We start from the raw sequence: 27,242 nt of genomic DNA, 5'->3' as shown, positions 1-27,242 counted from the left end.
GCCGCCGCCGCCGCCGCCGCCGCCACAACTTGGCCCATTTAAACGGCCCCGGCGCGGCGGGCGGGCGGGCGCGGGCTCCAGCAGGGGGTGCGTGACGGCCGATGGGGATCTCGCCAGGGCGGCGGGACCGGGCTGCAGCCCCTGCTCTGCTCCCGAGTGGTCGAGGGTAGGAAGGGAGACCGGGGGCTGCGGGGTGCGCGTGGACTAACGAGACGCAGCGCGCACGGAAAGCGCCATTGTTGGGGGAGTCGCTAGGCACCTGCGGCCGGAGTCGGGGACTCCACGTGGGGCGGGGGCGGGACCAGGACCTGGAGCGGGGTGAGTGTGAGCCTGCGGCACTGGGGACCGTGTTTGCGCAGAGCCGGCGGGTGGCGAGCTTCGGTGTCCCGCAGGGCGTGGGATATGGCGAGGTGGGTGTGCGGGGTGTGGTCTTCGCAAATGTGCCGGGGAGGGTCTGTTTGTGTTCTGTAAATAGTGATAATCCCGTCTGGTACTGCGCCAGACTACGCACTTTATCGCACCTTAGTGCCCTCGATCATCAGTATTATTCATTATCCCCATTTTACAGATGAGGAACGGGAGACGCAGAGACGCCAAGTAACGCTCCGACCGCCACACAGCTGTTTCCAATCCAGGCTGTCTGACTCTAGGGCAAACAGTATCTGAGCCATGGGTTGGGGCAAGAAAGAGCTGGATCCAGTCTAGGGGAGGGAAGGGGCTGCGGGGAGGAGGCGGAGGAGAGTGGGATCGTGCCCTGGAGCACATTTCCTTCCCTGCTAGGAGCAGTTCTGGGGAAGGCCCTGCCACATTCATGTCCACTTCAGTGCCTTAGGGGAGCAGGTCAGCCTTGCACTGGGAGAATTAGAAAGAGAAACTGAGGGACCCAGTGGCTTTGGTACTAGCTGGGGAGACGGCTTTGTCTCTCTCTGGTGTGTCATTTTGGACAAGCTAGAAAGTTGTGTCAGATCCCAACTCCTGCTCCTCTGAGATGCAACCTGGTAGGGCATCCGTGTGGGCATCTCCCTGACCAGGCTCTGCCGGGCTGAGCTGGATCATAGGAGCGCTCGCATGAGCACCTTCTGCCAGGGGACACACCTCCCTCACCCACCTCCCACCAGAAGGCAGCACCAGGTGGTCACGTGACTGGTCGTTGGTGACCATTCTGCTCTCCTGCACTGACACACACTGCTTCATCCTCAGCTGAGGCACCAGCCGGCCCCAAGACTAGCTGGGGAGTGAGGTCTGGGCTCGGGCCAGGGCGTGTCTGGGAGCCAGTGAACCCCAGCCCCTGCACCCTTTCCGCCTCCACACTCCTTGGACGTGTGTCTGCAGGGGCTTAAGGGGCCAGATGGGAATGTGGGATAGAGTGAGTGGCCCTCTGTGCCTTGCCATCTGTCTGCCTGCTGCCCCGTCTGCATCTTGACCCCGCAGGTGCCTGTCCCCAGGGGTGACGGTTAGGGAGCTCCCCACGGCCGCCCTTGTGGCCTGTGTCTTGCTCTCAAGTGTGGTGCCTCCATGTACAAGGGATGCAGGAGGCTGTCCCTGCCCTAGAGCCAGGGCCCAGAGAGGAGCCAGCATGTTCATGCAGAGGCAGTCAGGGGTCAGCGAGAGGCCAAGTGGGAGGCCATGTGCCCACTGTCTGGCCACAGCCCTGCCCCTGCTGCCAGAGTCCCCTTCCCCCAGGCCTTCTCCTGTTTAGCGGCACCTGCCCTCTAAGCCTCCGGCCTCCAAATCCCGAGCCTCCCAGTGCTCCGGGGAGGGAAGGCTGGCGAGGCACATGCGGATCTGGGCAGGTACCCGGTGGCCATCAGGCCAGGTTGCCTTCAGTCCAAGCCTGTGCAGGAGGCCAGCCTTCCCCTCTGAGGACCACCCCTCCCTCCACCCCTGTGCAGGCGTCAAGGAGGGCCAGGGGCCCAGACTCTGGCCTGCGGGGCAGGTGTTCGGCTGGCAAGGCGTGGGCCTAACCTAGCTCACCCAACCTCACTTCCTGCCACCATCTGACTCCACCCCGTCTGGAGGACCCTTCTTGAAAAGAATGTGACAGTCCAAAGCTCAAAGGGCCACTCCCCGACTCCTAGGAGACCCCCTTCCAGGGGCTGTCCATGGCCCTGGCTAATCAAGGCAGTTCACCCCTACCTGCTTCCCCCTCTTAATGGGAAAGAGACCCCTCTGCCTTCCTGAGTCACAGCCACTTTCCCACAGGGGACCAGGCATTCTCACCCCTGGACACGGTTCCCCTCCCACGAGGATCTGCTCACTTCCCTAGGTCTATCTGTGGCCTGGTCTGGCACCTGGGCCCACAGGTCCCTGTGCACTTCTCAGACTGGAGCCAGAGGCCAGAAGGACAGGATTTTGGCCCTAGCTTCGGCCGCAGCCCCGCAGCATCAGCGGGCACAGCCGGTGGCGGCTGCGACCACGGCCCCGCCTGCAGCCGCGGAGGCCACGCCCCCGCGCGCCCGCCTCGGCGGCGCCGTCGCTGCTCGCGGTCCCCCCGCTCCGGGCCCTCCGCCGCTGGGCCGAGGCCGGAGCCGCCGCCGCCGCCAGCGAGGGGGAGGGGGTCATAAATAACCCGCGGGGCGGCGCGGCCGGCGGTGCAGACGGTGACCCGAGACGTCCCCGGGGAGCGCGGGGGCGGCCCGCAGACCCCGCTGCCCCCAGCCCAGGCTCGGCCAGGCTTGACCGGCCCCTCTGGCGCTGCCTGACCCTGTCTGCGGCTGGCGCTCCTCCCTCCCATCGGGAGTGCCTGACTGCAGCCCTCTCGGACTGCACCCCTTAGTACCCGCTTTTCATTCATTTCTTGGCCCATCGATCATTTACTGAGCACTAGATGTGGTGTAACTCTAGGGGGCGAGATCCCGAGCGCCTCGTAGGAAAGCAGTGTGTCCTCGGGACCACGGGTGTGGAGTCTTTGGCCTGTGCTCACCCAGGGCCACCGAGGGGTGGAGAGCTGGCCTGGAGTTCCCCGACACAGGTCACACGGAGCTGGGAGGAGGCACGCATGCAGACGCACGCACCCTCAGGACGCACAGACAGCGACGGCCGCGCGCGCACAGCCAGGCGTCCTCACCGGCAACGTGCACAGACGGCCGGCGCTGGCTTACAGGGCACCCTGCGTGCTGCCCCACACACCCTGAGTGCAAGAGCTGGGGGACCCCCTCACTGCGTAGGGACCAGCGAAAGGCAGGCGTGGGGTCCTGCAGGGGCCGTGGGAGCAGGCGAACCTGTCCCATCGCTGGGCGTGAGTCCGGTTCCACCTTCCTCTCCCTTCCAGCCTGTGTCCTGGAGCCGGGCTGGGGTGCGGATCAGGCCCCGGAGGGCCCTCGGGCACGGCTGCTGCCCTGCGGGGTGGACATGGGCCCCGAGGCACTGTGCGCTCCTCGTCCCTCACGGCACAAGCCACTGCAGCACCTTGGTCACCCCCGCTTAGGTTCCAGGTCAGGGAGACACCAGAGCTGGGCCCAACACACAGCCTTGGGCTCCAGTCCTCCGTCCCAGGAACATGCCGTTAGGGGCCAGGTGTGAGGGAAGAGCAGACCCAGGCCTGAGGGCAGAGCCCCCCCCCCCGTGTGCTCACGTGAGTCCCCGTGACCCCCGCAGTCACACCTCCTCCCGTGACCACGGTGCCGTCATCCACGCTGGCTCGCACTTAGCACCGATGCCACGTGGGGACCTCGGGCACCCATGCTCTTTGCCGTGGGGCCCGGGCCCCGGAGGCCGGTCCTGCCTGCGCTAGTCACATTCCACTCTGTGTGTTTACCTTTCGTGACCCGGGCATCCTTGTGAGCGCCCAGAGCCCAGCATAGCCCAGGAGAGACACGCGGTGGCCTGAGCGGGTGCTGGGGAAGGGGCGGGCTCTCTGCCAGGTGGAGCTTGGAGAAGGGACTTTGGGTGGGGACCTGGGCTCAAGAAGCCTTGAGGGAAGCTGGCTGGAGCCCAGGGGCTGCTTGGGGGATGGCCCGAAGTCACTGCCCTCAGCTCCAGGGCCACAGGGAGCCCGGGCTGGCCTGGAAGTGAGTGACTGTCTCTGTTTTAGACTTCGTGCCAAATGGGGGCTCCCTGGGAGCAAGACCTTCGTTTGTTTGCTGACAACCCCCACGCCAGCATTTAAGGCTGCACGCAGGCCCTCGGCCACAGGCGTCTTCAGGAGGGAGAAGGCCCATGAGCCTGGTGGACACTCCCCGCAGGGCCAGGGCGGACACCCTTGGCTTTTGACAGGCATCGGCTGGACTGAGAGGTGAAGCCGGAGCGAAGGACAGGTGTGGGGCTCTGCGGGGAGGCCCCTGCTGGCAACGTTGGGAGGGGGGCGTGGAGGCCCCGCGAGTCAGGTGCACACCCACGGTGAGTCGTGGCTGCCTGAGGCCTCCTGACGCCTGGCATGCGGCCTGCCACAGAGGGCCTTCTGGGTGCTACAGGGGCGTGTTGGGGGCTATTTGTCCTCTGGGGCCTTAGCGGGCAGAACTTAGGCACAGGGAAAGCAGACGTGGGGCCTCAGAGAGAAACACAGCGGGCGCTCCGGCCCGCACCGCACACACCAGCGCCTGTCACCTGTCACTGTCACGGGCACTGGCCCCGGTGTGGCCTGGGCGCACGCTGCGTGTGATGCCGAAGGGCAGTGCCCACGCCGTGAGAACACGGCACACGGCACGAGTCAAAGAGGACCCCGTCCCCACCTACCACCCGCCGCTCCTGCCAGTGAGGGGCCAGGGTCCTGAGGGGCTCACATAAACCACTGCCGTTTTCCTGTATCCAAAGACGAGTTCTCAGGGTCCCGCTGTGCGGCCGGCTGCGGATTTTAGGGCCGGCCCGCCCATGCCCCGTGCAGCGCCCCCGCCTGCCTGAGTCTCCCTCACACAGGGCGTCATCCTCGGGGTCGCCCGGGCCTCCCTCACACAGGGCGTCATCCTCGGGGTCGCCCGGGCCTCCCTCACACAGGGCGTCATCCTCGGGGTCGCCCGGGTCTCCCTCACACACGGCGTCATCCTCGGGGTCGCCCGGGGGGCCAGCGGCCACTTTGTTACCCCACTGATTCGTCACGTCAGAGATTTTCGGACGTCACAAACTGAGGGGGACAATGCGCTTCACCCCATCTCCCACCACAGCTGAGGGCTCGGGGGGGGTTCCTGAGGTCACGGACTTGGCCTGACCCCATCCCAGACCAAGTCCTGGCCTCCCGTTGCTGACGGGCCCCTCTCCCAGGACACGCTGAGCCAGTGCTGCCCTTGTGGGTGCACTGGTGGGCGCCGTTCCGCTGTGAGGGCCCCTTTACTGCTGCGACCCGTCAGTCACCCGTGGGTGCCTTTGTCTGTGGTGTCCCAAAGGGGTGGCCCTGCAGGGCGTGGCATGAGAGCAGGCGCTCTGTGACGCGCAGCCCTCCGGGGTCATCGGGTGCCCCCCGTGCAGCCTCGGAAGTGGGCAGGCTGAAGGGCGCGGCCTGGTCCTGGCCGAGACCCGAGGGAGGCCCAGATGCACAGGCTGGACCTGAGCCACTGAGGCAGGGGGAGCCCAGCACGTGCAGGCTCCGCCCGCAGCCGGCTCCCCGCCCCCAGCACTTACAAAGTCCCAGGTCCGCTGTGGGGGGCTCCCCCCTGCAGACTGGGGGACTGGGCAGACTGCTCGGAGGACCCCGATTGGCTGATCTGAGGGTGTTTTTACCTCTGCCTAGAGGAGTGTGGGCACCCCCAAACGTGGGGTCCTCACGCTTTGCCCGCGGAGGAGCCCAGCCTTTGATGTGTCGTGTGTGAACCGCGGCGGCAGAGGAGCGGGACAGGCCACCCTTCTGCACTGGCGGCCTCGTCCGAGGTCCAGAGGGTGTGTGGGCTCCTGAGCCCCTGGGGCCTCAGACGTGACAGGTTGATTTATAGCCGGTGAGGGGCAAAGCTGGGTCATTCTGTCTGCTATCCAGGAGCAAGGCCTTCAGCAAACTTGTCAGCTTCTGCCGAGGCTCATGACCTGCTTCCCGTTTCCGTCCTGTCCGGCCCCCCGACATCGGGGTCTTTCTCCGCGCTTCCAGCTGGTGCCTCACTGCACGCCGGATGAGCTGCATGTGCCCTGAGACCCCCTCAGGTCAGCCGCCCGTTCCTTCCCCCCTCATTCCCTCCTTCAGGACCCTCTTCTGCCTCACCCACCCAGGGGTGGGCGGGTGGATGTACAGATGGGGGGACAGGTAGATGAATAGGTGGGTGGCTGAGTGAATGGGTGGGTGGGTAGGTGGGTGGGTGGGTGGCTGGCTGGGTGGCTGGGTGGGGGAACCAGTGGATGACAGATGGACGGCTGGGCAGGACCCACCCGGGACCCACTCAGTGCATTCTCCCCTTTCACGTCCCTCTGTGGTTTTCACGGCAGATTATGGCCCCAGGCCGCTCGCTTCTGAGTCTGTGGCCTGCCGCAGGCTCCACCGCGTGGCCCCCGGAGCCCCTTTCCCGCTGCTGCCCAATCACCGCCCGGCTCTCCGTCCCCAGGGAACTGGTGCTCCCTGGGGCTCCTCCCCATTTACCAAGCATCAGGCCTCACATGTGCTCCCTCCTGGATGCCTCACCCATCGTGACTTCCGTGACACCCCGAACTGTGTGCCCCAGCGTGCCCCCGGCCCCCCGGGCCCTGCCTCTGCCCCAGGCCTGCCTGTGTGCCCTCAGCGGCCGAGCGAGACTGCAGAGGCGCCGCTGCCTGGCGGCCCTGGCCCTGGCGCCTCCGGACGTGTGTGGCGCCTGTGGCCTCTGTGGGCGCCCTCTCCAGGAAATGTTTAAAAACTACAGCTGTGTTGGTGTGAAGACATGACTCATGCTAGATTCGTTATTCGATATTCATTATTACTATATTCTTTTTTTCCTTTTTAAAACATTTTTGTAGTCCCTAAGCATGCCAGGGTCCAGGTTCTATGAGCCCTGTGTCCGGTGTCAGTGTTGGCCCTGCTGCCACCTCCGTAATTACCTTCAGGACTCACAGAAGCATTGCCTCCTTCAAGAAGCCTGCCAGGATTGCCCCTCCCATCATGCCCCACTCCCACCCCTGTGATCCCAGCGCATCAGCAACACTCTGGCCCACAGGTTTCCGACGGGCAGGCCAGGGTGCTCAGAGACACTCCAGCTGAATGGGACTCGGAGTGGGTGAGGAGCAGGGCACCCGGGGGCCCAGGGAGGCTGGACAGAAGCTGGTGTCCGTGACAGGAAAGATGGTGTCGACGGAGAGTTTCGGAACAAGGACACGACCTCCAGGGAGGCGCAGGCGAGGCCCGCAGACGTCGCCCCAGTCTGGGAGGGTGGCAGAGGCCCAGGCTAGGGTGGGCTGAGCTCCCAAGATACCCCTCGTGCGTCTGTGGGGACCCCGGGGATCACGTGTCCACACCTGCAAGCAGAGCTGGGCCTCTCCTGCAGCCCTTCGGCCTGCGGCTCCCAGACGGGTCCAGCTGCCCCGCCCCCCAGACGCCACAGTCCGCTCTGGCGGACGCGCGCACACGCGGGGTACCCTCGAGTGCCCAGCCTGGGGGTCAGGCAGTGGTTCCTCGCTCTGACCCTGGAGGGTGGGGGTCTGGGTGCGATTACGGCCCGGGTTCAGGGGATGCACAGGTACCTGGGGCCTGCCCCTGACGACAGGGGACTCCCACCCCGGGGCCCCGTCAGGCCCCGGCAGAGCAGAGGCCTCGTCCCTGCCCCCACATTGCCTGCCGCAGGGAGGCCGAGACTAATAAAACACCCACCTCACAGGAGACAGCTTTATCTTGTTGATCGGAAGTCTGCCAGCCCAATTTATGATGGAACGTAAGCTCTCCAAATCTGGATTTATGCGCCGTAGCATAACGAGAGGTCAATGAGATTAAAAGTGGGCTCAAGAGAGGGCTGCTCGCGGCTCGGCCCTCGGTGCCCACACGTCCCTGCCCTCCGGGGAGGCCACAGCCCAGGCCAGCAGCAGGACAGGGAGGGGGAGGGCAGGGGGGAGACCCGCCCAGGAGGCGAAGGAGAAGGGGAGCGGCCGGGGGAGGGGGCACAGGCCCGGGCCTTGGGCAGAGGCCGGTCTGGGCCACCAGGCGACGAGGTGGACGTCTGGCAAGCAGGGCCAGGACGGAGAGAGGCACAGGGCTTGCCTTGGCACCAGGGAGTGTTCTGCCAGCCCCTGGCCCTGAGAGCAGGTGGGACAGTGCCGTCCCCTTCCCCAGGGACCTACTGTGGATTGCAGGTCCCCCAGCTCAGGCCCGCCTCCCGGTCCCCCCGCCCTGACTCCTCTGTCTACATCAGGCCCTCGAGTCCTGGGTGAGGGCTGCGCAGTGTCCAGCTGGGGGCCTGGGCACCCAGCCAGCGTGTGGCTGGCTCTCTGAACTCAGGCTAGACCTGACTTCAGAATTTATACAAATAAATGAAATGAAACGTGCCGGCAGCCCTGATCTGATTACAGGGCCCTTCATTCTCTGGTCGTTAATAATTTGTGCTGTAAAGGGTTGCGGCCGCCGAGGCGGGGGCGGGGGGCTTCCCGTGGCGCCGGGGCTGCGGGAGCTGGGAACATAAATTATTAGTTTCTTATCGCTCAGCCCGCCATCGCTCATGCTGCCAGGGTCCCGCCGGCCTCTGCCCGGCTCTCAGCTGCCGCTGGCCTGCAGACTCCAGGTGAAGCCTCTCACGGTCCCCGCCTCAGCCCCTCGGTGGGGAACCCCCAGAGCTGCAGCCGATGCTTAGCGGCCGTAGCTGGCTCTGGAGTCGGGGGAGCTTTGCGTCTTTAGTTCTTGTGTTCTGGGACTCAGACCCCACCTCTGTCATTAAAGCCACACCGTGGAGCCCAGTGAGCCCGACGCCCCTGGCCCGTGGCCCTTGCTCAGTAGGGGCAGCAGTCATTGTCACCGACATGACCGAGGCCCGCGGTCTAGCCCGTCCCACCCGGGCCCGGGGAAAGGGAACGTCTGAGTCTGGGCCTGGGCCTCCCTGGCGGGTCTCAGCCTGAGCACCTGCAGACCTGACATTCACCCTCCGGCTTGTTCCGTCTTCCTGTGTCTGGCGCTGGCTCCTGGCCGGCCGGGCGGGCGTCGGGTGGGCAAGCAGTTCGCAGAGGGTGGGGCCGGGTGAGGAGGTGGGAGGCGAGCATGAAGCCCTGGACTGAGCACCTGCCTGCAGGTGAGGCTGCAGGTGGGGCTGCAGGTGTGGCTGCTGGACACACAGGCTGAAGACGGTTCCAGTGATGACCAGGCCCTGCCCACTACGGTTCCTGCCCTCACCCTAAACTGGGGAGGCCAGGCTGAGGCAGGGTGGGAAACTGGGGCGGGGGGCTCCAGACTCCAGGGGTCCTGACGGAGGGGGCACGACTCTGCCTCCTGCCAGCTAATGGCAGTGGACGTGGGCAGTGTGCTGGGCAGCCCCCCGCAGGGGCTGGTGTGAGGCCCCCACAGGCTGTGTCGTCCACGTCCGAGCCCCCTGCCCGCTTCCTGCCCCCGACCCCTCAGCCGTGCTCGTCGGAGCTCCAGGCGTCCGTGCCGAGCTGCGGCTCCGCGGACGCCTGGCCCGGGCAGCAGCCGACGCCCTCGCGCCCTTGCGGCCGCCCTGCCCTCTGCGTCCTTTCTGGTACCAGCTGCTTCTCCCGCTCACCGTGGGCCCTGTGTCCGTTCCCCCCCCGTGCCCGCTGGTTTCGCCCGGGGGACCGGCACTGCCAGTTCTGCTGGGGGCTGGGCGTCCTCGTGAACATCCTCGCTCTGTGCTCGGGGTCCCAGGAAGTCCCCGGGAAGCACCTGGGTCCCCTCAGGCCTTGTTCGGAACGTTGCCGGGAGGACCAGAGCAGCCCCTCGTCCCCGCTGAGCTGCCCCCTTTGCTGTGGCCAGGCCGCTTGGTGCTCTGCCCAGTGAGGGGACGTCTCGCCGCTGTCGGCTGTCGGCGGGGGCCCTTGGCCACCCTGGTGCCTCTGGATGCGGCTCCCTGCGGTCCCCTGGGGTCCCTCCTCACGCACACATGCTCATCCGCGCTCTGCGGACCCGGGCTCTCTCCTCTGCTCTCCGTCCTGCGCCCAGCTCCGTCTCTCCCCGGGGCCCCCCGAGCCCCCGGGGCCCCTCCCTGTGCCACCGCTGGGGCCTCTCGAGGCAGCGGGCTGGGCGGTGGGGGCTCCGGGCAATCGTTCCCTCCCCTGCGGACGCCCGTCCTTTGTCGTCTGACGTCATGTCTTGAGGGCTCCGCGTGGTTCTGGCACAAGGTGAAGTCCAGCTGCTCCCTCTTCTCCGGGCGCCTGTCCCACGAGCGTGCAGTGGGCCCCCTCCCTCACTCAGGGCCTGGCTTGGAGGAAGCTGTCCTTGAGCACTTCCTGCGCATGCCGGGGTGACCAGCACCACCACAGGCCAAGGGGCCCGTCACTTGCCAGCCCACTGCAGCCTGGTGAAGGCGTCACGTCCTGAACTTCAGCCCATGAGGGGGTGTCAAGGGGGTGCTGCGGTCAGGGCCCCAGGAGCCACAGTGCCCAGCAGTGCCCTCGGCCCGGCCTCCACTGGCCACTTCCACCTCTAGGACCTCAGGCCAAACCCTGAGGCCTGGGACAGCTGGCGGCTCTGCTGCGGACAGCGGCAGGACGTGGACAGGGAGGCCATGGGGAGGGGAGGGCCCGGCCCCAGCGGGGAGGCCAGGCTTGTGTGAGATCCGGACGTGCGGCGCGTGAGACCGGAGGAGGGGCGGCCGGCAAGCAGGAGCACGGGCCGCGTGAGGGCACACGCTTGCTCGCGCGAGACACAGGCAGGGCTGGCGTGGCCTTGGCGTGCGGCGGACGCGGTCTGAAACGGAGGCAGGTTCGGGTCTCAGCCCGTCCCTGCCCAGGGCCTGTAAAGACGGGGTGTCACCGACATGGGCAGCTTGGTGGCAGCCTGCAGGGCTGGCCAAAGGAGCAGCCCGGGATGCAGTAGCTGGAGGAGGTGGACGTCTGACCCCAGGCGGACGCGGGTGGATCGGGAATGGGCGCTCAGAGCAGCGAGGACGGCGGGGGGCAGACAGAGTGGCCGGGGAGTGAGGACGCCGTCCACCCCAGTCTTTCTGCTTGGGTGACAGGTCGCGCCCAAAGGCCACCATGGGCCAGGCGTGCTCTGAGTGGCAGCTCCAGCTCTTTCCCACAGAGAAGTTCCAAATGCCACCCGCCTTCAGCGCAGCCAGCGGCAGGGCGGAGCCTCTGGGAACCCCAAGTCGGAGGCCCACGTGGGGGAAGGGTGCTGCCTCCGGCCACCCCTAGGGCAGCTCAGAGGCCAGTGTCGCTCCCTCTCATCGAGCACTGTCCTGAAACAGCGTGTTCAGGAAGCTCAGTGCCCAGACAGCGCAGACAGCACAGACCTGCCCAGGCGGGCCCCCCGCCTCTCGCGCCGTCAGAGGCTCGGCCACCCCCGAGCCGGGCCTTGCGGGAGCCCACCCAGGCTTCTGCCGCTTCTCCCTCGGCCTCCCTCGGACTGGCCCAAGTGTTCGCCCTGCCCTTTCTCCACTCGCGAACTCCCTGGCTCTGCTGCCTACAGGGTGAACGCACCCTTACTGTGTCTCCCCGACTTGCCAACACGCACTGAGTCTGCCTCTGGGCCAGGCACGGCGTTGCAGGGACAAAGGTGAGCAGGCCACACAGCGCTTCCCTCCTGCCTCGGGAGTCGGGAGAAAGCCGTCCACTCCCAGGAGGCTGACCCATCTCTGGAAAAACGTCCACAGGGCATAGCCCAGGGGCGCTGGGCTGCTGCCGTCCTGAGCAGGCTTGGACAGCCGCCGCTCCTCCAGCTCCATCAGCTCGGCCTTGTCCTTTGATGCCGACGTCGAACGTCACCTCCTCCATGAAGCCTCCCAGATCTCTCCAGTCGGAGCAAGTCAATTGTCCCTTGAGCCTTTGAGCACACGCTCCTGCATTTCCAGAAGTCTGGCTCTCATGGGATCCCGAATTCCTCCCCAGACTGTGAGCCCCTGAGGGGTGTCGCCTTTGCTGCAGGGGCCGGCCTGCCCGTGGGAGCCCGGGTGTCACGGCGACTCAGCGTCTCGCTAGCACAACTTCACAGCCACCTGGCAGGTGCTCTTTTTCCTTCCTTTCACAGGTGAGGACTGGCAGGTGGCCGAGAGGGCTGAGGCGGGGCCTCCCCGCAGCGCCGTCTGCGCAGGAGGCCACAGCGGCTCTGGGCCCCGGCTTGCTCCTCAGTCAGACTCTGATGGCTGAGTGACCCCGTAGCTGTCAGCTAAGGCCCCGCAGGTCCCCCAAAGCAGAAGGAGGCGGAGGGACGACGATGGCTGTTGCTGAGAGTCGCCTGACTTCCAGGCACCTCACGGTCCGGAGGCTCCGGGGTCACCAGGACCCATGGTCACCGGTCGCCCTGCCCCCCGCCGCAGGCCGCCTGCTCTCCCCTCGCGGGGTCTGGCCCAACGCCGGGGTCTGGCCCAATGTCTGTGGCTCGGCTGCCTTTCTTCCAGCCCCTTCCCTGGGGGTGCAGCCTGTCCTCTCTGTGACCTTGTCCAGCACCCGAACTCCAGCTCCCAGCTGCCCCCAGCCTCGCCCCGTCCCTCACAGGAGCATGTCCTTTCACCAGCCGGGGTGCACATCAGGGCCCACCCCCCACTCACTTGGCCCTCGCTAGGCTGCGCATTAACACAGAGACACAACTCACCCGGGTTTCTCTCACCCAGACCCAGAAATCCTGCGTGGGGCGCCCCCGACCCATCCCGCGCAGCGGCCTCAGACTGGTTTCATTTATCACTGGCCGAGGATGAGTAATTTTATCGTGAAACACAATTCAGGGTGATAGATGAGGGAGCAGGCGGGTGGTGGCCTTGGAGAGGGGGCTGGAAGGGGACCGGGCCTCTGTGCGGTCAGGAGGCGGAGGAAGGGGAAGGGCCACAGGCGTGGCAGGCCAGGCCAGGGTGGGTGTGTGGGGGAGGCGGAGGGTGCAGACCGAGGCCAGACCCCGGTTAGGAGCGCGGGGGACAGGAGGCAAGGCCCGGGCAGGGGAGCAGCCCGCCCCGCCCTTCCAGCCTGCTCAGGGCTGAAGTCCAGAGGGTCCCACAGCGGGGGGAGGGGGGCAGGCGCCTGGCTCCAATGTCCGGACAGGAAAACACTGGAGAACTTCTTCTGAAGGCTGCCTTGCTGCGCCCCCCACCCCGGCACCCCACCTCCCCAGAATCTCAAGGCCGTCTGTATTCGCGATGGAATTCTGTGAACTGCCACCAGCCTGAGGTGACCTGGCAGAAAGAGCGAGGACTTCGTCAGCTCCTGCCCGGCACACCTGAGGTGCTGCAGGGCCTGGAGTGGGGGTGCTGGCCCGCCCACCCACCACCAAGGTCCCTGGCTGCAGTGGCATGGCTGAGGGCTCACCGCGAGGGAGCAAGTCGGACCCTATCTGTCATGGCATGTGCGGTGCCTGGCGTCTGGGAGGGGTAAGGACACCCTCCCCCAGGGCGGTCAGCTGCGCCCAGGTGAGCAGCTACAGAAGGGCCTTCCCTCCGGTGGGCGGCCCCCTGGCTGGACGTCAGGACAGGAAGGCTCCGCGCTGCAGGGGACCTGAGACCCGGCCCCGCGGCCCCCGGGGGCGGCAGAGGCGCGGGCGGCCGCGCTGTCACTGCGGCCGACGAGCCCCGGGGACGGGGGCGGGAGTCCGGGAGCGGGCGGGGGGCGGCGCGGGGGCGGAGCTGTCCCCAGGCGGCCGGGCGGCGCGTCCCCGGAGGCCGCCGGCGGCGCGGCCCAGGCGCCAGGCGCGTCCGGGAGTCTGGGAGGCTGGAGCCCGCAGCTGCCCCCGGGTCCTGTGCGCGGGCCAATCGCGGCGACTCGCCGGCGGCGGCGGCTCCGCCGCCCAACCCCCACGGCCCGGCGGCGGCCGCGGCTTAACTCTTCCGTCCCCGGCCGGCCGCAGCCGGCTGCCGCCCGGCGCCCTCCCGCGGGCCGCAGGTCCCAGGTCATCGGCCCGACGCTGCCGCCCAGCCGGGGGTCCTGGCCTGAGTCTGGCCTCAGGCTGTCCAGGCAGAGGTCCCGTGGAGCAGCAAGTAGGTATAGAACTCCCTGCTGGGTCCTCTGGCCAGTTCTTGATCTGTGCCCTCTCCAGGTCACTGAGGACACTGGCTTCTCCTGTCCTTGGTCCCTCAGGCCTCCCTGCCTCCCACGCCGAACCCCTGGGGTTCCCTGCAGCCGCCTCTGCTCTCCTGTCCTTCCCAGCATCACAGGGACAAACCCGTAACAATCGCTGCGTTTTCCCCCTAGGAGTCTTAGTGTGCTGCTCCTGCGCGTCATGAGGCTGGGGGCACGGTGTTGCCCCGGCTCACACACGAGGAGACCGAGGCCCAGGGGCCGAAGCCGTGGCCACGTCCAGCCAGCCTGCCTCCCGCCTCGGGGCTAATGGCCCTGCACCCTCTCTGTACCTAGACTGCCTCCTCAGCCCTGCAGACTCCACACTACCCACGGCTCGCACACCTCGCAGCCACACCTCCCCTCGTCCTGTTTCCGCCAAACTCCTGAAGACTTGTCTGTAGGGACTCTGTCCCTTACCTTTCACTGTGTCCCTTGCTCTTGAGCCCCCAGCGCCTGCCCGCACCAGCCGGGGAGGAACCTGCGGGCCCCCCTCCCCCACCTGCTGTAAGCCTCAGCGTGCCCTGGCTCTGCCCCAGGCTCCTCTTTGTCTCTGCTCTGCACCTGCCACCAGGTGGCTTCAGCAGCTGCTGGGCCAAGGGCGGCCCTTTTGAGCTTGTACCCTGTGCTGGCCCTGCTGGGGGCTGCGAGGTCCCTGGCACCTGGGACTTGTATTCCATGAGGGGTGTGGGCAGATAGGGAACAAAGGGATGAATCGATCAATAAGACGCATGCTAGAGAGTCCCACGCGGGGAAGTGGACAGGGTGGCAGTGACCGGGTAAGTGCTTCTGTGGCCGCTTTTGACGGGGTGTCTGTCCTGAGTGTTGACAGTGAGCTGCTCCGGCCACAGGGAGGCCCCTTCAGATAGCAGTGGCCCTAGGTAGTCCTAAGGCGGGTCAGAACCTAATGGGCAGGGGTGCGGAGATTCTGGGCGATCCCCACACTGGGGGGGGGGTCACTCCCGCTGCTGGTTAGGACAGAGGGAGTGTGCGAGATCTTACTACCTGGGACAAGAGCTGGCCCGGGGCACTTCTGGGGACTGCCAGAGGCTCCACAGGCAGTGGGGATGGGGTGTCTGTGGGAATGGGGGTGTCCAGGGGAATGGGGGTGTCCGTGCGGATGGGGTGTCCATGGGAATGGGGGTGTCTGTGCGGATGGGGGTGTCTGCGGGTCCCCTGAGAGGAAGTGCCATGTCTAAACACTCGCGGAGCCCAGAGGATGTGGATTCTAGCAGCTGTGATCAGCTGCATCACACCTGATCGCGCTGGCCGCTAGCTCTCCTTGACCCTGAGAGCACAGCCACACGAGACGTGCCTTATCGTCACTGACCAGAGGCTTAAAAATGCCACGGAGGGACAGAAGGCTTCAGTTCTTGGAGAATGACAGGAAAGTCTTGGGACTCACCTCGAATTTAAGCTCGGACAGGGAAAACGAGGCGCTGCGAAGTGGGGCCTGGAGTGGTTTCTGGAGGCTTCGTCACGTGGCGGCTCATGTGACCTGTGCTCCCCAAGGCTTCAGGCTGGGTGTCGGGCACAGGGAACTGCGGGAGGAGTGTGCTCAGTGGGGAGGCGGGTGCTGCCATTCCTGAAAGGCTGCACTGGGCCGCTCTGGGCCGCTCCCGGCGACATGGGGACTAGCGAATAGAGACCCGCCCACACCGGCGTCTCCCCGGAGTTTTGGCAGGGGGTGTCAGGGAGAGGACAGGAACAGAGAACGTTCGAGTCCTGGAGGAGCAATCCCTCCTGCTTGTGGGAGAGACTGAGCCTGTAAAGGGCCAAGGGTCTGACTTAGGCAGGCGGTTAAGACCCAGGAGAGCGTTCCCAGAGGACCATGGTCAGCCTTAGGCGGGAGGGGGGACCCAGCCTGGGGCTGAGGGAGGGGCCAGCGAAGCCGGACGAGGGGCAGGCCCAGGGCTGGCTCCCCGGGACCGAAGTCTGAGTTCGGGGTCTGGAAGTGGCGTAGTCGTGGGCCTCAAATGGAAGTGGGCGAAGCCTGTGCAGGGCGGAGCCCCAGGTGAGGACGGACCAGGCGGTGAGGAAGGTGCCATCGGGAGTGCGGAGGGGGCCCGTGGGTGGGGGGCGGAAAGAACCAGATGGCAGACCCCAGCCCAGCAGACAGCGGGGCTGGGGGCCCCAGGGATGCCCAAGTGTGTTGGGTGCATGAGGCCAGCCTGGTTCAGTTCTCTCTTTACGGAGGTATGAGTCATAATGAAACATTAACTGCGTTAAAGGGGACAGTTAGGGGGTGCTCAGTGCATTCGCACTGTCGTGCAACCAACGTCGTTTAGCTCCAAAACTTCTCCATGCCCCCCCAAAGGAAGTCTAGCACCCACAAAGCAGCGCTCCCCGTTCCGCGGCCCCGTGCCTGGCCACCCCCTGCGCTTGCTGCCCGGGGTGTCCCGGACGCGCAGCCGCACAGCGCGTAGCTCCTGGGTCTGGCCTCGCCGCACGGCTTGGCGACCCCTCGGCCTCAGCGCGCCTCGCCGCTCGGTTCCCGGTTCCCGTGGGGCTGAGCAGCACCGCGCGGGGCGGCCCTTCGCGGCCTGCGGCCCGGTCCGTCAGCTGGCGGGTGCCCGGGGTCCTCCCAGTCTTCGCGGCTGTGGATAGTGCTTCAGTGGCCAGAGGTGGCCCCGTGTTTGCGAGCCGCTGCCCAGGCCCGGACGCGAGTCACGAGGGCTGGGATGGCTGGGCCGCGCGGCGCGTCCGTGTTTGGTGCTCTGGGGAAGGACTGGACGGTCCTCCTCGTGGCCGAGCCGGTCCGCACGGCCGCCGGCTCGGAGGCCCGGCTCCCTTCTGCGGTGGCGGCGTCTCGGGGGCGGCGTCGGCCGCTGGCTCGTCTGTCTCATGCACTGTCTTTGCTGAACACCGGCTCCGGAGGCGGCAGCTCACCGCCCGCGCGGGCAGTGGCGCACCCAGCTGCCTGCTGGTGGGCGGGCGCTTGCCCCGCGCCACCCCTCTGCGAGGCACCGCTACCTCCAGGACAGAGCGGCCTCGGCGGGGCCACACGGTTTGCCCAGGGACGTGCGGCTCCTTACTGGGGAAAGAACTTGGTGACTCCAAAGCCCCTTCTCCCCCTGCTCATTCCCTGGTGTCCCCACAAGGCCGGTCGCTAGAGGAGCCCCGATGGCGGAACCCGCACCTGCCTCCTCGGAGCAGGGCCCGGGCCCCGCATGGGAACCGCAGGCAGATGCCTCTGCGGCAGGAGCTTCTGTGAGCGACGGTGCGGACGCGACCAGACCTGGGAACCTGGGAACCCGGCCCTTCCCGCGACGTCCGTCTTCTCTGCGAAGACGTCCCGCCCGCCCCCTTTCCCGCTTTCCCCGGCAGCCTGCCACCGGATCTACCGCGATTCCCGGGACGGGGCGGGCTGCGGGGAGCAGCGTCCCCTGGTGGCGGCCGCGCGTGTTCGCGGTGCCGTGGCCCCGGGCGGCCGGCGCTCTCCCCGCCAACATGCACCTGGGGACAGGACCGACGCGGGGTGGCGGAGGGGGGGGCGTACCTCGGTCGTGCGGGGGCTGGGGAGGCAAGACCCAACTACAGGCAGCCACGCGGACTCGGCTCTCAGGGGGGTGAGCCGAAGGAAGGGGCTGGATGTGGGGACATGTCCTTGAGACAAGGAGGGTGACGGGAGGGGATGTTAGGTGGCCCTGGAGCCTCACCAAACTTCTGAGAACAGGGGCCTCGGTGGATCCTGCAGTTGAGGGTGGCAAGGGACCTCTGCTCCTGCTGTGAGGCACCACCCCCCCCTCCCAGAGAGGAGGACTCTGGGGTCAGAGGGCGTGGCCTGGCGCAGGCCCCGCCTCCCTCCTGCTACTCTTCCCTGTACTCCCCCAGGACCCCTGACAGCCCACTACTGACACAGCAGACAGGGGCCAGAGGGGTCTAAGGCCCTGCTTCATGTCCCAGAAACGTGAGACCAGGGTTCCGGGACTCACGCCGCCCCGTGCGGCTGGCACAACCCTCATCCCAGAGTCCCGGTAGCTTTGCATGGCCCTGTTATTCCTACTGTTTGGGTGACAATGCAGTGATGGGGGGAAGTCAGGCTGCAGCGGTCCAGCCCAGAGCCATGTCCGTATCACTGAGAACTTGGACTAAAGTCCAGGCCGCGGCCCAGACCAGGCACTGCAGAAAGGGCTGCCAGCCGGCTGCGCGGCTCGCGACGCTGTTTCTCCCTCCCCCGTGAAGAGCCAGACACCTGTCTCGCCCATCACTGGGCTGTGGCTTTTCTGAATTTGGAAAAGCACATAGAAAACAACCTGTCAAGGCTCGAGATTCCATCTGGTGGTCCTTTGTCCTTGGTGCAGCCAGATTAGGAATCTTGGGACAGCAGGGGGCCCCAGGCTCGCTCTGACATCTGGGATGGTTTTGGTTGGAGTGCATTTATTCAACAATGTGTGAAGCACCTACCATAAGCAGGCACTTTGAGACATGTAGCATAACTCAGGGAACGAAGCAGACACAATCCTGGGCCTAACTCTAGTCACACAGGCACAGTGACGCAGGCCCGAACACCACCCACCAGGTCTGACACCCTCATGGCCCCCTCCGCACCTGGAGGCCTCTTCCCAGACCCCGGCCAGGGGGGCAGACCAGAGGGCCACCCACAAAGCGGGTGGTCTTCGGGTCAGAAGGAGGACTGCCTGTGTCTATGGAGCAGGGTGGGGGCGAGTCTGGGGGCAGGGTGGGGCAGGGCTGGCAGACCCTGATCTTCCCCATCTCTGATTCCCACGGGAGGGCTGCAGTCTGGTGGCTTCTGCTCCTGGAGGACAGGAGCCATGGAGCTGCGGGATGGCTCCTAGGCCCCCGAACCAGGAGAGGCTGGCTGAGCTGTCCCCCAGAGCCAGTCCCACCCCACCCGGCCTGCCCCCATCCACACTCACCCCTCCCGACCAGGCGCCAGCAGGATGGGCAGGACCTGCCCAGGGTCACACACGAGTCAGGGACTGAGCTGGTCCATTGCTCGTTTGTCTCCCATTCTGGACTCTGATCACTGTTTTGCATCCAACTTGACCTCAGTCTCAGGCTGCAGAGTCACACAGGGTTTCTTCCCGCCCACCCACCTGGGAAGGGGCTTCTGGCCCCACTGTGCTCCAGCAGCCGCAGGTTCCTGCTCAGTACTGACACGTGAGGGCACCCAGCCGGCCGGGTGGATTTATACAGGACTGGGTGCTGTGGCCTGCCAACCCCCAGGTGCAGCCTTCCTGAGGGCTGGTGGGGCCCTCCTGAGGCTGGTTGTGTCCTTCCTCCCATCCCAGTGGGCAGCAGTGGACAGTCAGGTCTCAGACATGACAGTCCTTGAGCTTCATACCAGGGGCCTGGATTCTCATTTTAACGTGGAGCTTGCAAAGAAACGCTCTTCTCTGCTGCCATCTAGTGTCTGTTTTGGGAATGACACCTGACTGTAAGTTACCAGGAAAATTTGTTCTCGTCTGCCATCTAGTGTGCATTTTGGGAATAACACCAGATTGAGGGGTCTCCAGGAAAATCTCTTTCTCTGAGCTGATGAAGAACGTGTCAGACCCAGGGGAGTGCTCCGGGTGCAGTTATCCGTGCCCTGGGAGCTGCCCACTGGAATGTGGACCCCTCACGGTGACACCTGGCACAGGGGTTGGCACACCCTGACTCTTACCTGTGCGAGCCTCATGCCGCCCTCCCCTCCTGGCCCCCCAACTTCTCCGGAGCAGTGTTTGAACACTGTGCTTAGAGACCCTCTGTACGCCACCACATCTGGGGGCAGTAGGGTGCAAACCATAGATTTATTTTGCATGAAAAGGAGGCAGCCCAGGAGGACCAGACAAAACGCAACCCAGGTCTCAGAGCCAAAAGCTTGGGTATGGAAAGACCACAGAGGCACCTGCAGGAGCCAGACTGCAGCCCCCAGGGAGAGCTGGGGAGGCCGGCTGTGGTGGGGTCCTGGGCTCTGCCCTGGGGCTTGGAGCTGAAGGGGCCTTGGGGACCCTACTCCAGGTACAGCATTTGCAAGAGGAGCTGAACAGCAGGCTCCTAGGGCAGCTGTGCGGGAATGCCCCTCCCCCCGCACAGCTGTGCTGAGTGGACCTGTCAGGTGGGATAGAGTCCGTCGGCTTTGCCCTGGCAGAAAGTGTCTCGTCCAAGGCTAGTGCCACTCTCAGGTCAGAGGGCTGGCCTGGTGTGGGAACTTCATGCTCCGGGGGGCCTGCAGGTGTACGGAAGACCTGGGAACATGTGGAGAGTCAGCCAAGGCCCCTGAAAAGACCCCACACCCACAGGCCACACGCACAGTCAGCGACCCTGGGGAGGCAGCAGCTCAGCACCCCACACCCTGCGTTCGCCGTTCCCATCGCCGTCCGGCCACCTCCGTTGTCCTCAGCACTGTCCCTCCTCTCCGTCTAGGCTCAGGGTTCAGTCTCCTCCCCTGCGTCCTCACGCTGACGCGGCGGAGCTCCTCCTCCTGGTCGGTCTCCTCTCCATCCCTCTCCTCCCCTCCACCTGTCGCTTCTCGCCCCGTCCTCCCCGTCCCAGGCGAGACGCACGCCCGCCGCGCGTCCGCCCTCAGCCCGCTCTTCTCAACCACCAGCTTCGTACTTTCCTTTTCTGCCCCGTCCCGACCCTTTGTTAACCTCGTTTCTTTCCGCCATTCTCCTGCGAGGCGCGCGCCTCCCCGCCTTCCTCTCTGTCAACCTCCGACCGTTTCTTCACTATCGCCACGGCGGCCTGTCCCTACCGCCCTTATGCCTGCCTGGCTCTCGGGTGGCCCACCATCGCCAGCTCTTCCGTCATGTTCAGCCCTTTCCCTCCTCTCTGCTGCTGCCACGGTGCCCTCCCCGTCACCGTGGTGGCGCAGTTGCCACTCTCAGCCTGTCCCTTTACCCTCTGCTCTGCTCTTTGGCCACTTGGGTCTTCTGGGACCTGTCCTCTCCCAGGGGCCGAGCCAGGTACCTGGAGAGGCGGAGCCCTGGGACCCAGGTGGATGTGGAGGGGGGGAGGGGGCAGGGGTCCCTGATGTCCCTCTGGTAGGTCTGAGAGCCCTCATGTTCCTTTTGGGGTTCGCAGCTTCCACGCACATTTCCTTTCGTGTTTCTGTGGGGAACACTGCGTCTTCGTGGTGTGAGTGGCCAGTCTACTGTCCCAGCTTATGTGTTGTCTTTTTCATTGTGATGATGGTGCAGTATTTTCCTTGGAGTTGGTTTTGTGTTGTTTTTTAATCATTGGGATTTACTGATCATTGTTTTCTGTGTGGCTTCTCTATTAATGATGTACTTGGAAAGGCCTTCCCTATCCTGACAATATCAAACTTTTTATTTTTACCTCTACAATTGTTATGTTTTTTATCTTTGAGCCAGTTGGAATTTGTGTATGTTTTTGTGTTTTTGTGTGTGCGATGAGAGAGAGTAAGAAGCGGGGAATGGAGCCCCTTTTCCCATAGATGACTACCTAACTTTTTCAATACTATTCACTGACAAGATTTCTCTTTCCCCAACTTTTTGCAGTTTTATCCTAATGTTATACTAAATTCATGTATGTTTTTAGGTCTACATTCGGCATATTTATTGTTATTTTAAATGTCTGTGAATCCCGCACCAGTCCCAACCCAAGGCACACGTGTTTTTCACGGTTGTAAGATTTTTTTTGAGTCAGGCTGTGTCTAACAAGTCATGAATTAATTGGCAGCGTTTTCCTTAGTGATAGGAGAACTGGTGATACACCTTACAATAGACAGTGTTCGAGATTCGACGAAATGGTCATGACGGTGGCTGTAAGATGTTTTCTGCCTGGAAGGCCTTATAGTACCTCGTTGCCAGTTTTTTGCTCTCAGTGTTCTGATCACATCGAAAGGCCAGGTCGTTTCCCCGGGGATGGTGCATAGCACTTTTCTAGAAGATTTAAAAGCTACGTTTGCAGCCCTGTTTTCTCTAAAATGATGAAAAAGTTTTACCTACTTGTTTTGGTACTTGTGATAAACTCGACAGCTCTAGGTCCACCTGTTTTTGTTGTGAACTTGCCTAAAGAAAATGGCCCCCAAACTATGAGCTGTAGAATGGTTGCGGCCAACGGCCCTCAGGCCCTGGTCCCAGGGGCCACTCGCGCACTGGCCATCGTGGGGCTGTGCTCTGAACCTGGCCGCGCAGGCTGGGGCTCAGTGCTGGGCGTGACCCTCGCAAAAGGACAGTTTGTACTTGGTTTTCAGAGATTATCTTGCATCTACTCTTTTTAAAAAAAATTAACCAGCTTAAAATAATCTTTGTGCCAAAGAGGCATATTTTGGGGTGACACGTCCTGCTCCCTCTGACATGGATGTTCCCCAATTTGTTTATCCATTCTTCCATTGAAGGACATCCTAATTTCTTTTAGTTTTGAGCCATTATGAATAAAACTGCTGTGTGTAATTGCATGCTAGTTTTTATTTGGACGTAGTTTTTCAAAGCAGTTGTATAATTACTAGGGGTATGATTTTCGGGCCCTACAGTGAGAGTTGTTTAGCTTTGGGGAAAACTGCCGAGCTAACTTCCAAATTGGCCTTGTGTCCTGCTAGTAATGAATGAGGGCGCCGGTAGCTCTTACCGTCCAGCAGCTGGTGGTGTCATTTTTTTTTGGAGTTTAGCAATTCTACTAGGAGTGCAGGGCCCATCTCATTGTTATTTTAATTTGTACTTCCCCCAAAACATATGATGTTGAGCTCATTTTGGTGAGCTTATTCACTATCTATTGTTGATACAAGAAACATCCGATCATGTAGAGAATTTTTATATGAGATTATTTGAGCCAAACTGATGAGATACATTCAGGAGCAAGCTCTCAAATGCTCCAGAGAACGTTCGTTTTGCAGTTTCTTTTATGCATTAGGAATTAAGGAGGGAATGTAAGCAAGACGACATGAGGGCGAGAGAAAGCAAGGCCAGGACCAGATTGCAAAGTAGTTTGTGAAATGCTCCTCTCACCCCTCCTCCTAAAGTGTGACGGCACACACGATCTCACTAGTTTGCATGAGCTGTCACACTTTAGGAGGAGGGGTGAGAGGGGCATTTCACAAGGGTGTCACCTAGATGCACAGAGACAGCGGATAGGGCTTGCCTAAGGCAGAGAGAGACTCTCAGTGAAGAAGTTACAGCTGGGGTGTGATGACCCACCATGACACTTCCAGTTAGGGACTTGTGACTAGATCACCATGAGGTCCCTCTCCACATAGCCGCTCTTCTTCTCCATGCTGCTTTTCCTCCTTGGCCAGGCAGCTGTTCAGATCTTCACCCAGTTTTAGTGCAGTTGTTTCTTTTAGACTCCTTTGTATAGTTTAAGCAGAAATCCTTTACCAGATGCGTGTTTCGCAAAGATTTTTTCCCAGTTTGTGGCTTTTCTTTTGGATTTCTGAACAAGGTCTTTTACAAAGTTTTTAATTTTATAAAGTCCAAGTTTTTTTTTTTTCATTAAATTTTGTGTCCACAGTCATGCTCTGTACACTACCTACCCATCAGTCGCTTAGTAGCCATTTTGCTTGTCACGTTGACTGTTGTGGTATCACAGTTCTTGTGCTCGAGTAACCCTTACTTTACTTTCTAATGGCTCCAAAGCACCAAAGTAGTGATGCTGACAACTTGGATATGCCAAAGAGAAGCCATGAAGCGCGTCCTTTAAGTGAAAAGATATGTATGTATTTATGTATGTATGTTCGTATGAATGTATATATGTATGTATAGGAAAAACTGTCTCTATAGGGCTTGATATTATTTGCGGTTTCAGGCATCCACCGGGAGTCGCGGAACGTATGCCCTGCAGATAAAGAGGGAAGACTGTACCAGGTGCAACAGAATTCTGTCACCTGAAGAAATATCTTTTAGTTATGTGACATTACATAGTGTATTCTGTGCATCACAGTGTAATGGATATGTTCTTTCAATAAACTAATGCTGAGCTTATTCACAGATGCAGTTAGCATTCTTAGAAACATCCTTTTTTAAAGTATCGTTTTTGTCAGAGAAATTTTGGTTCACGGCATAATCAAGAGGAAGAAACTGCACATACACCCTCTGCCCCCACACAGGCAGCCTCCTGCTGTATCTCATCCCCCACCAGAGCGGTACGTTTCCTATAACTGGTGAACGTTCCCTGCTACGTGGTAATCACCCAAAGTCCATACTGTATTTTAGGATTTACTCTTGCCTTTCTCAGAAGGGAACCCCTCTTTCTTATTGGGAAGCCACATCTTAGGGAAGAACTCTTCTATTAGGGGGTGAAGCCTCATTCTAGGAGTGGAGTCCCATTCTAGAAGGGGGTGACATGAGCCGTGCTCTCACAAGGGTGTGCCTTACTATAGAAGGGGGAGTTCTATTCAGGTGGGGAGCCCCACTCTTGTGAAGGATCACCTTTTATGGGGGGCCCCACTCCTAGCGGAGCCTCACACTTAGTGGGGTCCTGCTGTGGAGAGGGCCCCATTCCAGGGGGTGCCCTGTTCTCATGGGGGAGCCCCGCACTGGGGGGAGAGCCCAGCTCTTTGGAGGAGGCCCCACCGTAGGAAGAGCCCTGATCTAAGTGGGGGCTCTGCACTGGATGAGAGCGCCGCTTCTAGGGGAGAGCCCTGCTCTGGGGCTGGGGCGTTCCACCACGGTCCAGGGAGGGAGCAGGATGCTGTGTGAGTGTAGGTTCCTGGACTCAGCACTGTGGTAGCATCTGGCTTCAGTTTAAATTCCTGTAAAATGGAGGTAGTACGTGTCCTGCCTTATTTGGCAATTGGAAGCAATATGTTGGATGAGGCATGTGAAGGGCCTAAAACAGGATTTATTTCAAAGCATGTTCAGTATCAAGAAACTGGATTCTTATTTTAATGAGTGGGCAGAGCCCTGAAGGCAGAGAGACGCTCTTCTCTGCTGCCATCTCCTGTGCATTTTCGGAATAACACCAAAGTGGATGTCATGATCAAAAGTTATTCTCTGTTGCCATCTGGTGTGCATTTTGGGAGTGACACCCAAGTGTAGGTCATCAAGTGTATATTATCATGAATATTCATTCTCTGCCGCCATCTGGTGGACAATTTGAGAATAACACTACAGTGCTGGTCATGAAGTTATTTCTGCTTTTTCATGCTCATTTTGAAAATAACACCCAGAGCGTGTCATTACAAAAAGTTTTTCTTTACTGCCATCTTGTGGGTGTTTTGAAAATAGCACCCAAGTATATGTCATCATAAAAATTTATTTTCTGCTTCCATCTGGTGGGCATTTCGGGAAGCACACCAAAGTGTATATTATGAAAACTTATTTCTGCTGCTATATTTCATGTGCATTAAAAAAATAACACTCCAGGTTATTTCGTTATGAAATTTTTCTCTGCTTCCATTTTGTGTGAATCCTGAGGATAAAACAGGAGTGCACGTCATGAAAATTATTTTCCACTGCCATCTCGTGGGCATTTTAAAGATTAATTCCAGGTGTATATTATCGACAAATATTTTCAGTTGGCATCTGGTGGAAAATCTGGGAATAAAGCATTACTGTAAGTCATCATGAAAATTCATCCTCCGCTCCGATATGTGTGCATCTTGGAAATTATACAAGAGGATAAGTAGAAAATTTAATCTCTGCTGCCATTTGGTGGGTATTTTAGGAATAACACCCAAGTGACAGTCATCATGAAAATATTCTATACTGCCATCTGGTGGGAATTTTGGGAATAACACTCCAGTACCTGTCAAGAAAAGATTTTGCTATTTCACGTGTATTTAAAAAATAACACCCCAGGGTATGTTATAATTTTTTTCTCTTCAGCCATTTCAAGTGACTTGGGGTAAATATCAGAGTATAAGTAATAAAAAATTGTTCTCTGCTGTCATCTCTTGGATATTTTGATAATAACACCCAGATGCATGTCATCATAAAAATTTATTTTTTTTCTGCTGCCATCTTGTGGGCATTTTGGGAACAACATCCGTGTAGCTCATGAACATTCATTTCTGCTGCCATCTCGTGGGAATGTTGGGAATAACACCACATCGCATGTCAGAAACAGTGATTTCTTCTGCTATCTTATGCAGTTAGAAATAATATCTAAGGGCATGTCGTTGAGCAAAGTTTCTTCAGTGGCCTTTTCGTATGCATCTTGAGATGCACACGAAACACAGGAATGTATGTAATGAAAATTTATTCTCTGCTGTCATCTTACATGCATTTTGAAAATAACAGGCAATGTGTGATATTTTTTTCTGCTTCCATCTGGTGGGCATTTTAAAAATAACACCTGAGTGTATGTCATCATGAATATTCATTTTCTGCCCCATCTTTGCGCGTCTTTGGAATAACACCAGAGCGTAAGTAATAGTTATTCTGTACTGCCATCTGATGTATATTTTAGTAAAAACATATGTTTGTTATCATGAATATTCATTCTCTTCTGCCATCTGGTGGGCATTTAGGGAAGAAGACCATAGCATATGCCACAAAGAATTATTTCAGCTGCTATCTTGTGTGTATTTTGGAAATTATTCCCAAAAGTGTGTTGTTATGAAAAGTTGTCTGCTGCCATTTCATGTGCATCTTTGGAAAAACACAGAAGTGCATTTTATGAAAATTATTATCTGCTGCCGTCTAGTGGCCATTTTAAAAATAATAAGCTAGTGTATGTAACCATAAAAATATATTTTCTGCTGCGATCCTGTGGGTATTTGGGGAATAACATCCAAGTGTATGCTATCATGAAAATATATTTTTTGCTCTCATCTACTGTGCATCTTGGAATAACATTAGAGGGTAAGTGATTAAATGTCATTTTCTGCTGCTATGTAGTGAACATTTAGCAAATAACACCACAGTACATGTCATGAAAAGTTATTTCTGCTGCTACGTCATGCGTATTTTAAAACTAACACCCAAGGGCATGATGGCACAAAATTTTTCTCTGCTCTCATTTCTGGTGAATCTTGGGATGAACATAGGAGTGTACTTCATGAAAAATCATTGTCTGCTGCCATCTCGTGGGCATTTCGAAAATTACTTCCAGGGGTATACATTAACAAACATTTTCCATTGGCATCTGGTGGAAACTTTGAGAATAAAACCTTACTGTAGGGCATCATGAAAATTCATCCTATGCCCCAATATTTTGTGCGTCTTGTAATTTACACAAGAGCATAAGTAAAAATAAATGATCCTCTGCTGCCATCTGGTGAGCATTTTAGGAGTAACAGCCAAATGCTGTCATCATGAAAAATCATTCTGTACTGCCATCTGCTGGGCATTTTGGGAATGACACCCCAGTGC

General features: G+C 60.4%; 1 long non-coding RNA gene across 1 annotated transcript; it reads left to right on the top strand.

The window, feature by feature from the left end:
- Positions 1 to 174: 174 nt before the first annotated feature.
- On the top strand, positions 175 to 7,908 carry LOC107510728. Its single transcript, XR_001596912.2, has 3 exons — positions 175 to 4,256; positions 5,903 to 6,063; positions 6,343 to 7,908. It is a non-coding gene; the product is annotated as an uncharacterized LOC107510728 (long non-coding RNA).
- Positions 7,909 to 27,242: the final 19,334 nt, after the last annotated feature.

The sequence above is a fragment of the Rousettus aegyptiacus genome, unplaced genomic scaffold (assembly GCF_014176215.1).
Source record: "Rousettus aegyptiacus isolate mRouAeg1 unplaced genomic scaffold, mRouAeg1.p scaffold_m13_p_1, whole genome shotgun sequence".
Classification (NCBI taxonomy): Eukaryota; Metazoa; Chordata; class Mammalia; order Chiroptera; family Pteropodidae; genus Rousettus; species Rousettus aegyptiacus.
The sequence above is the reverse complement of the archived record's forward strand: the minus strand, read 5'-3'. Positions and strand labels throughout refer to the sequence as shown.